Source organism: Pteropus alecto, unplaced genomic scaffold, assembly GCF_000325575.1.
Source record: "Pteropus alecto unplaced genomic scaffold, ASM32557v1 scaffold88, whole genome shotgun sequence".
Classification (NCBI taxonomy): domain Eukaryota; kingdom Metazoa; phylum Chordata; class Mammalia; order Chiroptera; family Pteropodidae; genus Pteropus; species Pteropus alecto.
In genome coordinates, this window is record NW_006494611.1 from 9,217,990 (window position 1) to 9,231,640 (window position 13,651).

Genomic DNA, 13,651 nt, shown 5'->3' on the forward strand with positions numbered 1-13,651 from the left:
CCATGGAGGAAACTTAAATGCATATTACTAAGTGAAAAAAGCCAATCTGAAAAGTTTACATACTGTTTCCAACTATATGACATTCTGGAAAAGGCAAAACTATGAAAATTAAGATCAGTGGTTGCCTGGGCTTGGGTGGAGAGATGAATAGCCAGAGCACGGAGGATTTTTAGGGTAGTGAAACTACTCTGCATGATACTGTAATGATGGATATATGTCGTAATACATTTGTCCAAACAAACCCATAGAATGCCAAACCCCCAGAGTGGACACCAATGTAAATTACGGGCTTCAGGTGATTATGATGTGTCAATGTAGGTTCATCAATTTGAGCAAATGTACCACTCTGGTGGAGATGTTGATAGCAGAAGAGGCTATACACATGTTGGGACAGGGGGTACATGGGAAATCCCTATACCTTCATTGTAATTTTATTGTGAACCTAAAACTGCTCTAAAAAAATAAAGCCTTTATTTAAAAAATCATATAAAAATAGCTAGAAGACAGGTTATACTGATAGTGGAAGTAGCTTGAGCAGAGGTAGGTTTCTGATAGGGCTAAATTAAGGCCCCTTGTTTTTGTAAAATTTCCAAAAATAAGACATTTTTGTATTCTTTATCTTAATGAGGACTCCTCAAATAGTATTAGCTACAAGACCCATAAATCTAGACCAGTACAAGATATAGGGGCTTCTTGACCCATATAACTCTCTTCATCCTGAGTGTTCTTTTTCTAACTAGCTAGAGAATATCTTTATTAGGAAGGTGGTATTTGGGTTCTAATTAAAACTTTTAAATATTTATATTCCTGATATAGTTGGGATCTCTCCCAACGAAATGAGTATAAATCTTTCATTATCTGAATATTCGAGGTCCTTATTTTATCTTCAATATTTGTCACTTTCTTTTTAAATGTTTTATTTCTTTTTGGCTTTTACATTTCTCTCTTTTTCACCTTCTGTTGTTTTTATGTCATTATCTGTTTTGTTTATTCACTCTAGTGTTCCTGGTCATTTAGTCTTTATTTCTGAATTTTTAAAATTTCAGTTTATTTCTAATTCACGAGTTCTGTCACTTTATTTCTAAGTTTTTGATATCTGATTTCCAATATTCTTTGTGTCTCGTATCATTAAAAAAAATTTTCTGTTTGTTTTGAAGCAGAGTATAATAGTTTAAATCTATTTCTGGTGTGCTTTCACTGCCTGTAGAATATTCTTCTGCCTTTTATATTCCTTTTCCATAAAATAGCTTTTATTAAATTTAACTTTAATATTTCCCTGTTGTTTATTTTTAATCTGCTGTTTGCTTTTCTAAAATTTTAGGAGATATGAGTATAGTGTTTAAAGATATGATGGCTTGCTTTCTGCAAATTCCTGATATTGTTCCTGTCCCGCACTTGATCCAGAGCTACTCTTTCCTTGGCTCTATTATCTTAATTCTGCTCAATTTTGACTCTACATCTAGAAGTTTCCCCTCAGTGTGTGGCCATGTCCTGGAATGGAGCCCTGGCTGGTCAGTTTCAAGAGTTTCTAGGGGCTAGATTGCTCTAGCCACTTCTGATTTTAGCATGGGCTCCATGCATTCATCTACTAATAGGATTAGGCCAAACTCCTCCAGTTTAATCTCTTGTTCTCAAATTGACTCACCTCAGTTTCTATTGATTATTTTGGGGTTTTTCTGTTTTGGGGTCTGTCTGATGTCCTGTTGCTTCCTCTGCTTTCTCTCACACAGATGCTGAAATTATGCAGATGTTGTGGCTGTTGGTGATTTGCTCTCACCTGCCTGTATATGGGATTTATGAAGATACTGTCTCATCTAGTTTTGCAAAATGTGGTTCATGGATTCTGGTTTAGCTATCTGTTGCTCTCTCAGTTTTTATGTGGGGATCTGGGGAGATTAAATAACTATGCTGTTATCACTGCCATCTTTCTAACATCTATATTTGATTTTTTTTAAATGTATAAAAATAATACATTATAGCTGTTATTTTTTTAAAAAATTCACAGAGCTCACCAAAGTCTGAAAACTCTTGCTAAGATAAGTTCCAACTGTATCATTCTAACATTATAGATAGAGAGGAGTGGGGAAAGGAATTAAGGATTGATAAATATATTTATTTTATCTGCCTGCTACGATTCTGGGGAGGAAAGAATACTTTCTTTAATTTGCTTTCTTTACAGGTTATTGGCAGCAAGGTCAAGTAGTTCTCAAAGCAGGGCATTAGAGAGTCATTAGATGGTACAGGTGTTGGAGAGAAGTTCTAGAGGTCAAGGTAGCAAGCTAATATTACTACTATTATTAATAAATAACATTTACTGAACACTATGTGCCAAGCAGGATGCTAAGGACTTATAACAGCCTTCAGAAGCAAGTATGGCCATTTTCTATTATAAATAAAGGTTCAGAAATTTTAGGTAACTTTTTTAATGTCCCATAGTTGGTGAATTAAGATTTAAATTCAGCTCCAAATGATGCCAAAGATAGCCAGATAACCCCCGTTCCCTAACTGAGATGATCAGTACATAGAAAGAAGACTGGGGTCTGATACTAGGGAATTATGAATATGTCAGGTCATAAATCCTTTGCCCAAATGGATAGGAAAAAACACTGGACAGAGGTGTGACTAGTAAGCTCCTTAAGGTATAGATGAGCTTATTTAATAAATTGTGCTTTGATTTCCTAGAGAATTCACTGACTCACAATAGAGTCTCACTACATTTTGTTATTGAATTGAGAAACAGAAGCTGAGTTTGCAGAATCCTGCAAGGACTGAGTCCCCTGAAAATATTTTTTCCCTTCCAAATCTTATATAAATGAGACATCATTGATCTTTGGGAGAGCTTTTTGAAAAAGACAGATGACTGGGCCCTTCCCCAAATTTATGAATCTGTATCTTTAAAAGAGTTCCCCTGATGATTCTGTTGGTCGGCCTGGTTTGGGAATTATTGGATTAAATGATTCCAAAATGGACTACTTGGGCTAGGGGATAACTTGCTTAATTGCAGTGGGCCTGATTTGGGGTGCTAGAGAAGCCCTATCTGGCAAATAGAACCTGTTTTTTTCCTTAACCTCTCCCTCCTCCTAATTCTTTATTTTTTTATTTTTCAATTATAGTTGACATACAATATTATATTTGTTTTAGGTGTACAACATAGTGATTAGCCATTTTATAACTTACTAAGTGATCATCCCCATAAGTCTAGTACCCATGTAACACCACACATAGTTATTATAATATTATTGACTATATTTCTTATGCTTTACACTCATCTCCTAATTCTTTTGTGCTCTTACCCTAGACCTTCTCCTCGCTGTCACCCACACTAAACCAGCTGTAAATGACATTTAGGACAGCAGTGCCACATTGTGGACGGAAACAATACAGTGGTACAAAAAGCATAGGACACTGTCCTAATATATCACAGGGACTGCAGTTGCCATTTTGTCCTGCAGAGTGCACCACCTCCTTACATTTTTAGGTGAGGAAGTTTTCCTTATCTTTACGGATGATCTCAGTAAACATCTCAGGGGAGAAGGCATGGGATGGAACATCCCTGCCAGATCAGAAATCAAAAACCTCCACGTTGTAAAACTAGAATAAACTAGAGAAAAGACCAAGTGTGTAGGCAGACACAAGCCTGCCAAGGTTAAAAGCCAACTTCTGAGACAGTCTTGGTCTGGGTAAAACTATACAGGAGATTCCCAAGTCAGTGCGTGACTTTATAAAGACATGTCTATCTGGGGTAGTATTTGCTGACAGATAGGTTTTTATTTTTTAATTTAATTTAATTTATTTGTTTATTTGTTTATTTATTTATTTATTTATTTATCTATTTATTTATTTATTTGTTTTAGGCACAGCAACCCTTGGTTGACCTCACAGATTGCAAGGACCTTGTCATCTTACAATCTCTTATTTTAAAAAAATTTTTTTTATGCCTACAGCACCTGGTCTTTCTAGGTGCTCCCCATCCAAGTACTAACCAGGCCTGATCCTGCTTAGCTTCCGAGATCAGACGGGGTCAGGCTTGTTCAGAGTGGCATGGCCGTAGACTCAGATATGTTTTTAAAAGACTTATTTTTTTATATGGTACACATGAGTCAGGTGTTAATTAATAGATCAGGCCTCTTGCCTGGTGACATTCTAGCCAATGACACATCAGTTTAAGTTAGTGGAGCAGGTTGGGTTTCTATAGTGTTGTTCTGATTGAATCCCACCTAGCTAAGTTTCTCTCTGTTTGTTTCTCTCTGTCTCTCTGTCTCCCTTTTCTCTCTCTCTCTCTCTCTCTCTCTCTCACACACACACACACACACACATGCATACACACTCACACTTTTATGATATTTGTACCCGGACACTTTTTCAACGGCCTAATCATGTTTAATTAAATTAATTTAATTAAATTAATCCAGCTAAATTAAAACAATTAGAAAGAGGACATATTAAGGTTCACATAAATCCACCAGTCCATCTGGTTGCATTCTCTTCTTGTTTTCCACTGGCTGCACATAGGCCCCAGAGTTGGAAGAAAACATCAAGAAGGATGCGCATTTCTGCAGATTTGTGTAAGATTTCCTGGAAGATGGCGGCGTGGCTTTGTTTCTCTGCTTGGAATCTTCTAGCTACTTGGTTTTCTGAATTAGAGTTACACTGATAGCCAGATTGCATGGTTTAATGTAATGGTTTCCTCATGGCTTTGATAGCTCTGATATGTTTGCTGTCTCCCTCACTAGGCTGTAAGCCCTTTGACTGCAGGCTCCACATGTGTATATCTCTTACATCCCTTGCACACTTGCCTCCCACGTTGTTAGAGGTGCACTACATGCTCAATATGTACGTTTAGGTTGACAGGTTGAGGAGAGGTCTTTTTAAAAGAGTGAGTAGTAAAGAAGAACCAGGAGAGAGAAAGAAATCAAAAAATAATGTTTCCAAAAGACTGACTTAACTGACCAGTGAGAGGAAGTAGTTGAGAAAAGGAAAATGGAAGAGAAAGTCTAATCAAAGGCAACGTGAAGAAAGGGATTTAAAGCCTAGTTTTTTTTCCAAAAACTGGAAATGCTATTGTGGACAATAATAACTTCTGAGGAGAAGTTATTATTCATGGTCAAAATAAGAACTAAAATTTCTTCACTGATTAAATTAAAAAATAAATGCTACAAGGAATGTAAAAGAAATTTGTAATTTTGGAATGAATTCAGATTGATGAATGAATCTACAGATTTAATACAATAGGCCAAGCTTCAAATCCTCCCTGACTGCTACAATCAAAAATTGAATACCCAAACCATTTTAAACCTTCCTTTATTATTCTGCAGACTTGAGCCAGTTTTAGTGTCCACTAATATATCAAAGAATTCTGTCTTAGCTTTAGCTTCTTGGATATAGTGAATAAAAAGGAGCAATTCCAACACTCAATCTCATCAGTGAGGTACATTTTCCAGGTTCATTATTTAGCATATTTTAATGCTTACAAATATTTAGATTTTGAAAAGGATTAATATTTATTCAAATAATAATACACTTGGATATTTTATTTCTTATTTTTTACTTGGTTTTTAATCTGGAGTGTTTTAAAGCAAAACTCAGAATTTTATTACTTCATTCATGTCTTTATTTTTTTATTTTACTTTTTAATTTTTTTATAATGGCAGATGACAGGAGTGCATGTTCTTCCCTTGAGGAAGATCATTTCAGGGTCTTCCTAACCAGGTCATTGACAAGTGACTCCTTTATCCCTGCTTCTTTAATAAATTTGTTCTCAAACTTCAGCCCATGACTCTTTAAATATCTTCTAAGCTTGGCTCTAGTCTCCTTAAAATGTCCTGCTCTCCCAGGCACCTATGACTTTAAAAGTCTTCAGCACCTGTCCCTTTAGATATCTACCTTATCCTGAGCCTTGACCACTTTATTTGTTGAAAATAAAACTCAGAATTTTATCACTTTGTTGATGTCTATTTCTTATTTAAATAATTGCTTTCCTGTCTCTGAAGTGATTGTTTTGGTAGAAGCATTTCGTATTATTTGAGGGAGAAATAATCCATTGATTTTAGTGGTATAAATGTGAAATGGCTGGGATCTTGATCAGTGATTCGGTCATGGTTATAAAGAAGAATAAATAAACCTAAAAACAGTAAAATCTTGGAAAAGAGCACACTGGTTAATTAGGTTTCTGATTAACTATGGGCTGATGAGAAGATAGTTTTTGTTTGAAATCTCTAAATTGCCTCAGTACATTTTCTTAATAAGTAGTCTAATGAACATAATTAAATCTTCTCTCACTGATTCAGCATTTTATAATGTCTCAAGATCATTACTCTGAACATAACATGTAATTCTACACTGTACTGTAGCTACAGAAGGTGTAGGAGTTTAAGATGACTCCTGAACATTTCAATACTTTTAAAAAATAAATCTCTGTGATCTGTTCATTTCATGCTATGTAAGTTGATCTTAATTAATTACATAAGTAAGTAAATGCCTATTACATATCATAGAATAATAGACTATTCAATCTAGAAGAGACTTTTGAGATTATGAAATTCCAATTCAATGCCATTGTTTAACAGAAAACTTAGAAAACTAAGACCCAGAAAATGACAAGGCTTAGTACAGCTCCATTGCAATCAATGTCTCCTGATTGAAAATCCAGTGGCCCTTCGACTCTGCCGTGCGACACCATTCAAATGATTTGGGATTCTTGTCATTTGTCTCTCTTCCTCCATAAAAATGGAGTCCATTCTCAAAACTTGTTATTTGGGATTTTTGGTTAAATGAATGTAAGCTCCACTAAAATGTAAGCCTCACAGGGGGAGGGTATTTTATCTGTCTTATTCACCGATATATTCTCAACTCCTAGAACTGTGCCCGTCTCTTAGAAGGCCTTCAGTAAATACTTGTTGAATGAAAAATGAAATGAAATTGCAATATTTACTATACACGAGATAACTTGATTTCAGGCTCATGGGCTACGAATAGCTCTGCTTTAATCTACTTATCGTTCATTAAGTAAAGAGATTACAGGTAAGAATCATTATGGTCAAAACTTTGATCCATAGTTAGAAAATGAAAGGAAAGGCTAGATATTAAATAATTGTTCTGGTAAAACATTGTGAACTTTTGTCTTACTTTGACTGTATATTTCAGTTTCAATCACCAAGTGACGATCAGACGTGAAATTATAAGAGCAAATAGTCAGTCAAATGAATCAACAAATAGTCAGTCAAATGTCACAACTCAGCTTTGCAAAGCTGTTTGTTCAATGTGATTTCTACATAATATTTAAACACATCTCTTTAAACAAGGCAAACAAAACCATAAAAACTAGGAAGAACAAAAAGTTCTTGGACACTGTACCCTATACTTATTATCAGATATGCTCTTTGACTCTCAAAATTGATGGGTTTGCTTAAATCATCTCATAAGTGCTTCAGTATTAGGAAATGCCTCTGAAACAAACCCAAGAATAAATGAATTGCAAAAGCCCTCTACTTAAGGACCAGTTTAAAATTTAACAGTGTAAATATCTAAGGGTATATACACACACAGGTGTATTTAGACTTGGAATCATGGCTTCAATAAGACAAAATCAGAAGATGGTACATATCTACAAAAGTAGACCCAATGTGTTATTACCTTTATATTTCAGGAAATGCTTTAGGTTGCCAGAATTCTTTAAATTTCTTTCTTTCTTTCTTTCTTTTTTTGACTCACCACTAAACCATAAATTCCTTGAAATCAAGCATCAAATCTAATTCACATTTGTAACTGCAGAGCTTGGCGCGATGGCGGAAAATAAAAGAAACTTTACAAGTATTTGTTAAATGAATGAAATTTAGGGACAGACTTAAGGGCTCTCTTCTAAATTATAATGATAGATAGAAACATTCATGGAAAGGAGTTAATTGTATCTAGAAATTTTTAACTGGAGAAGAAGAGATAGGTAAAGATTAAAGGAAATAAAAACTTGCCTTTTTGGAGCTCCAATCCTGGATATTTTTAAGTTTGCCTCTAAGCCCCTTGATCCTCATTAGCATGCGTGTCCACTGGGAGCAGAGCTTTGTGAGGAATACACGCACAAAAAACTGTTTGCTATTGCCAAAGTGTATTGAAGAGACAGCTTTCGTAAAACTTCTTTATTCCTAATTTTGCCTACTTTCTGAATTAACACGCCCTATTAATAACAGTCTAATATGTGCCATGAAATGTTGCTTTCTGCTCTCTCTGCATTTCGATTTCTGTTCAAACCAACTTTAACCTCTTCTGAACAAGATGTATGGTAGGAGTGGTCACAATGTTGTGAAAATGATTGGCCATAGAGAACATAGAGTAAAGGAGACTCTTCCCCATCCTCTTAAATTAGGAAGATGTGGCCTCTAAGAGGCAAAGGCACTGACCAGATGGCTGGGCAAAGTAGATGGAACGTGCAGCCTCCTCATTGAAGTGCTGTTAGAATCCAAGGTCCCTGGCAGGTCAGTGTGAGACCTCAGAGGTCAGGGCTGTTGTGACGATCTGCTTTTCTGTACTTAAGGCTTGAAATGACATTTTTCATGCTAGTTTTTCCTGATCTTATAATTCTAGAAATTTTAAGATGAGGGATGAAATCTGTAGTTTATCTTTCCATTTTTCTAGCTAGCCAGTGGATTGAATATATAAAGCTTCAGTAGTAAATGGCACTTTAGGTTAATGTTTAATTTATTAACCTTTAGGGAAGGAAGTTTCACCTTGGATTTTTATCATTGATTTTAAAGGTTTTAAGCATTTCACACAAATAGTTTTATCAGTTCTCCTAACTAGATAAGGGGCAAGAACGATGATACACAACATATCAAATCCCTAAACCAAAACACACACAAAAACAAAGAAAGAAGAAGAGGTTAGAAATTTTTAACTGGAGAAGAAGAGATAGGTAAAGATTAAAGGAAATAAAGACTTGCCTTTCTGGAGCTCCAAGAAGAGGTTCTAACTATTAATCTCAATTTATCAGCTATAAGAGGTTTCATTGTTGTTTTTAAATAGTCTTTGCTCTTTCCACTGGATAGCTTCTTTGCAAAGGGGAGGTTGAGAGGCATAGAGCAATATCCTAAAATTTCTCACCAGAGCTTTGTCTTCTTGCTATTTTAGTGAGGACCATAACAAAATTAGTGAGAGGTGAAATTCCATTACTTAACTAAGTCCTGACAGTAAATCCTTTGACCTTTGAAACTGAGGCTTAGGACTGAACTAAAGCAAAATGATGAAATAATCAAAATCGTCTACCCTACTCTTCTCCCACTCACCATGGGGCTCTCTCCTTACCTGTCAACCTGCATGTTGTCACTTCATCAAGGGCTTGACTGAACTTCTCACGCTAAGCTCTCTCTTTTTTTATGATTCTAGTTCTTCATTTTACCCTCTCTGCAGCGCAATCTGATCAATTGATTAATGAGCTGCTTACATTTGCTAAATTCATTCTCTTTTTCTGCTTTCACCTTCATTCGCTCTGGCTTTTGCTCACCACCATGTTGAAGCTGGTTGGTTATTGATTGCCCCATGTTTGAGTTCTCAGAAGCATGCGACATTGTTGACTCTTTTCTTAAGCATTCTTCTCTTAAACCTCACTCCATTTTTTTCCTGGATTCCCTCCTACCCAGAACACTCTGGCCACTTCTCAGTCTCTCTGTACAACCCTTAAGTATTACCTCCTCAAAGTGCTCTCCCAGGTTATCTTTTCTAATTCTAAACCTTCTAATTAGGCTATCTCACATACTCCATGGCTTTGATTGCCTTTTCTGTAATTGTGATTCACACATCTGTCCAGCTCACCGCTTCTCCCTTGAGTTGCAGATTTGTATTTCTAGTTGCTTCCAGGGACATTTATTTCCCCTTGGATGTTTCACAGGTACCTGTAACTCAGCACTGTCAAAACTCATCCTGCAAACATCTTCCTCCTCCATGTTCCCAACTCAGTGAATGATACCACCATTAGCCCATTTGCTTACAACCAAAAATATAGTTTTTAAGCACAGTTATGTGCCACACATTATGCTAGAGCATGTACACAGGGAGAAGATGTTAAGTAAAATTGGCCCCTGCCCTTGTGCTGCATATAATTTTGTGGGGAGAGCAGACGCTGAGTAAGTAATCACACAAATGACTAATTAATCATAGATGTAATAAGCACCAGCAAGGAAACGACAAGGAATCATCTTTGACTCTTCCTCCTTCTTACATTGTATCACCTATCAATTCTATCTACCCTATCCATTCTAATTCCTAAACATCTCTTCAGTTTGTCCTCTTCACTTCATGCCCCTGCCACCAATACCTCTGACTTGGACTATTGAAATAGCTCCCTGACAGTTCTACCTCCATCTACTCTTGCGCCTGCAGTCTATTCACCACACTACATCCATAGTGATTTCTTAAAAAGGCAAACTCGCATGTCACTTCCCTGTTTAAAGCCCTTCAGTGGAATAAAGTTTATGCAGTCATAATGTTTGTACAGTCATTCCTCAGTATCTGCAGGGGATTGGTTCCAGGACTCCCTTCCCCAAATGAAATCCACAGATGCTCAAGTCCCTTACATAAAATAGTGTAGTATTCTAGTCATAACTGCAAATGTGGTATTAAAATCCTTACATGCTCTTTGGCTATCCACATGTACCTTCGTCAACATCCTGGACTTGCTGGAAATTTCTTTAATGTACAATCTCCATGTCATATCTCCCTCTGTCGCCCATCCTCCCTGTCACTTACCAATTTACTCTGTGCCACTGCACCTTGTGTTGAGTCTTGCTTGAAAATGTCTGGAGTTCGACTCCTTCCTACAGAAATGTGTGCATAGATGGTTTTCAAATGGCTTCATCTTTTGTCTGATAACAGTACCAGCCACAGAACATAAGATTTTAGGATTCTATTACTGGGGAAACCTGCCAACCTTCAAGTATCTTTTTGCCTGACACATAATAAAGTTTGCTTAATTAATACTTCTCCTCTTGTTATATCTCTGGGCCTCAGTCCTGAATGCACATAAGAAAACATATGTTTTTAAAAAATCCTCATGCCTGATGAAAAATTAAATAAATAAAATGGTGTTATATTTGCATATAACCTACGCACATCCTCCTATATATTTTAAATCATCTCTAGGTTACTTATAATACCTTATACAATGAAATGCTATGTAAATAGTTATTATGATTTTTTTTAGGGAATAATAACAAGAAAAAAAGTTTGCATCTGCTTAAAACAGAAGCAGCCGTTGTAGCCCTATCTACATAGTACACATCAGCAACAATATAACATTTTTTCTCCCAATGTTTTTGATCTGTGGTTAGTTGAATCTATAACATTGGAACCCATGAATATGGAAGGCCAAGTGTTCATCTTACAATGGCCTTCAAGGTCCTCTGTGCCTGGCCCTTCCCTGCTTAAACATTTACTTTATCTCTGGCCACCCTCTTCCTTGCTCTCTATTCGCAGGATTCTCTGCTTTTTGAACCTTAGTACATTCCTTTCTCTCTGTCTAGAGCACTCTGCTGTCCTCTCTCTCTTCTACCACTAACCTTTCAACTTACTAATTCTTATTTTCTTCATGTCTTCGGAAAGTTGATCCAGGTGAGCTCTCCATTTCATACCCTCTTCAAGCCCCCTGTGGCTTCTGTTTTTGTTATATTCATCATATTTATACTGTGATGCTCCATGAGGGCAAGGAATCATGTCTGCCTCATTCCCTGCCAGCTCTCCAGTGGTAACTGGTCCAAGGGGTATATTCAATAGGTAGTCGTTGAACTGAACTTGTTGCATAAATCACAAATAGGAGATGCTTAAAGGACTCCTTCTTTAAAGCCTGCTGTCTTTCACAGGCCATAAATGTGCATTTAAATAAAGTCTTCTGGAAAGCTGTATCTCAGACTGTTGTTGTTTTTTTAAACTTCTGCAGATGTGTGACAAATCATGTGAACTTCAGGGTACATGAAAGGGGAAAGTGGGGATATGACAGATCAATGGGGAATATGTTTTCTAGCAGATATTTGGGAACTCATAGTAGGTGGCCCTCAAGTTGCACTGTAGAGGCACCAACTCTACCTATACTTTCTAAGCAAAAGGCAGGAGCTAGCCAGGTGGAGGTGATAGAGGCGAGATGGTGATAGACTTGACCCTGCACTTTTTTAAAATCCTAGATCAGCAAATTATTTGCCATATGATCAAGAGAAATCTTTTTCAGTTTTTCCACATTAGATGAATATCACAGTATAAGCTAATCTTGTCAGTGAAGAAAAAGAATAATAATTAAATGTTAGTGTAAGAAGTAAATCTTTATTGTTTTCAGATGCAAAAAAAAAGGTGTCTTTTAATGCTGAATTAACATTAATTCAGATTATTTCCATATTCTCCATAATGAATTAAATCAGAATTGCTTTCTTTCCCCTTCCTCTACTTTTTTCTTCCCCTCCCCTCCTCTCCCCTTCACTTCCCCTCTTCACTTCTCTTTCACTCCCTTTCCTTATTTCCCTTTATGAACAATTTTAATCCAAAAGCCATTAAGCAAGCAAGGTAGGTCTCTTCATGGTGGGAATGGTTGGGGGAGGGCGTGGCACCTAGAGTGGGGTGTTATTAAGAAGGTGAGGGGGTATCCATTCAAGGTGCTGCCTGAAAACTGGGTGTTGGGCCCCAAGCACAGTGAGGAAGGCGTTCATTTGCTGAGAAATGGGATATTCAAATACTCTCAGAGTAACTCTCCACAGAATAATGATTAAGCACCAACCTTCCTTCACCACCTCCATTAACTGAACAAAATTAATATTCTTAATAATGGGACAAATCTAAATCATATGCCACCTGAAAGGATGCAATGAAAACATAGCATCAGCACTTTTGTGATACGCCTGGTAAGGGTACATAACATAAATTTACTCATGAGCAAATATTAGACGATCCTAAATCAAAGGATATTCCCAAAACAGGTGACTTTTAATTTTCAAAGTTGTCAAGATCACAAAAGTCAAGAAAAGACTGTTCTAGATTGAAAGGAACTAAAGAGACAAGGTAACTATATATGCAAGGATCTTTAGAAACATGGCGGAGTAAGAGAATTCCCCAGATCTCTCCCCTTGAAACAATAAGCTGAACATATAAAACTCAACAAAAAAACACCCAAACTGCACGCCAGCACGTCTGAGCGTGAGATCTGAGCACAGGAGCTACCACAGGTCAGAACTCCAGGTATCGGGTGGCGGACTGGGAATAATAAAGAAGCTGCATCTGGCAGCCTCGGGAATTCCTTGCAGGAGGAGGGGGAGGGGAGAAGGAGCGGCGAGTTCGTGTGGTGAGTTCCCTGAACATTCTTGCCTGGGATAGCTATGGCTGAGCTGGAGCTTGGAATTCAAGAAGTCAACAGAAAACCCAATTATCTCAACCCCAAAAGGCCTTTACCAAGACACATTATATTAAATTTATCAAAAATCAATGACAAAGACAGAATTCTCAAGGCAGCCAAGGAGAAAAAAAGGGTAACGTATAAAGGAAAACCCATTAGATTATCCTCGGACTTCTCAGCACAAACTTTACAAGGCAGAAAGGAATGGAATCAAATATTTAAACTATTAAGTGAAAGAAACTACCAGCCTAGAATAATGTATCCAGCTAAGCTCTTCTTTAGATATGAAGGAGA

At 36.8% G+C, this 13,651-nt stretch overlaps 1 pseudogene; it reads right to left on the reverse strand.

Annotated features, from left to right (window-relative positions):
- Positions 1 to 3,935: 3,935 nt before the first annotated feature.
- On the reverse strand, positions 3,936 to 4,053 carry LOC112474215 (annotated as a pseudogene).
- Positions 4,054 to 13,651: the final 9,598 nt, after the last annotated feature.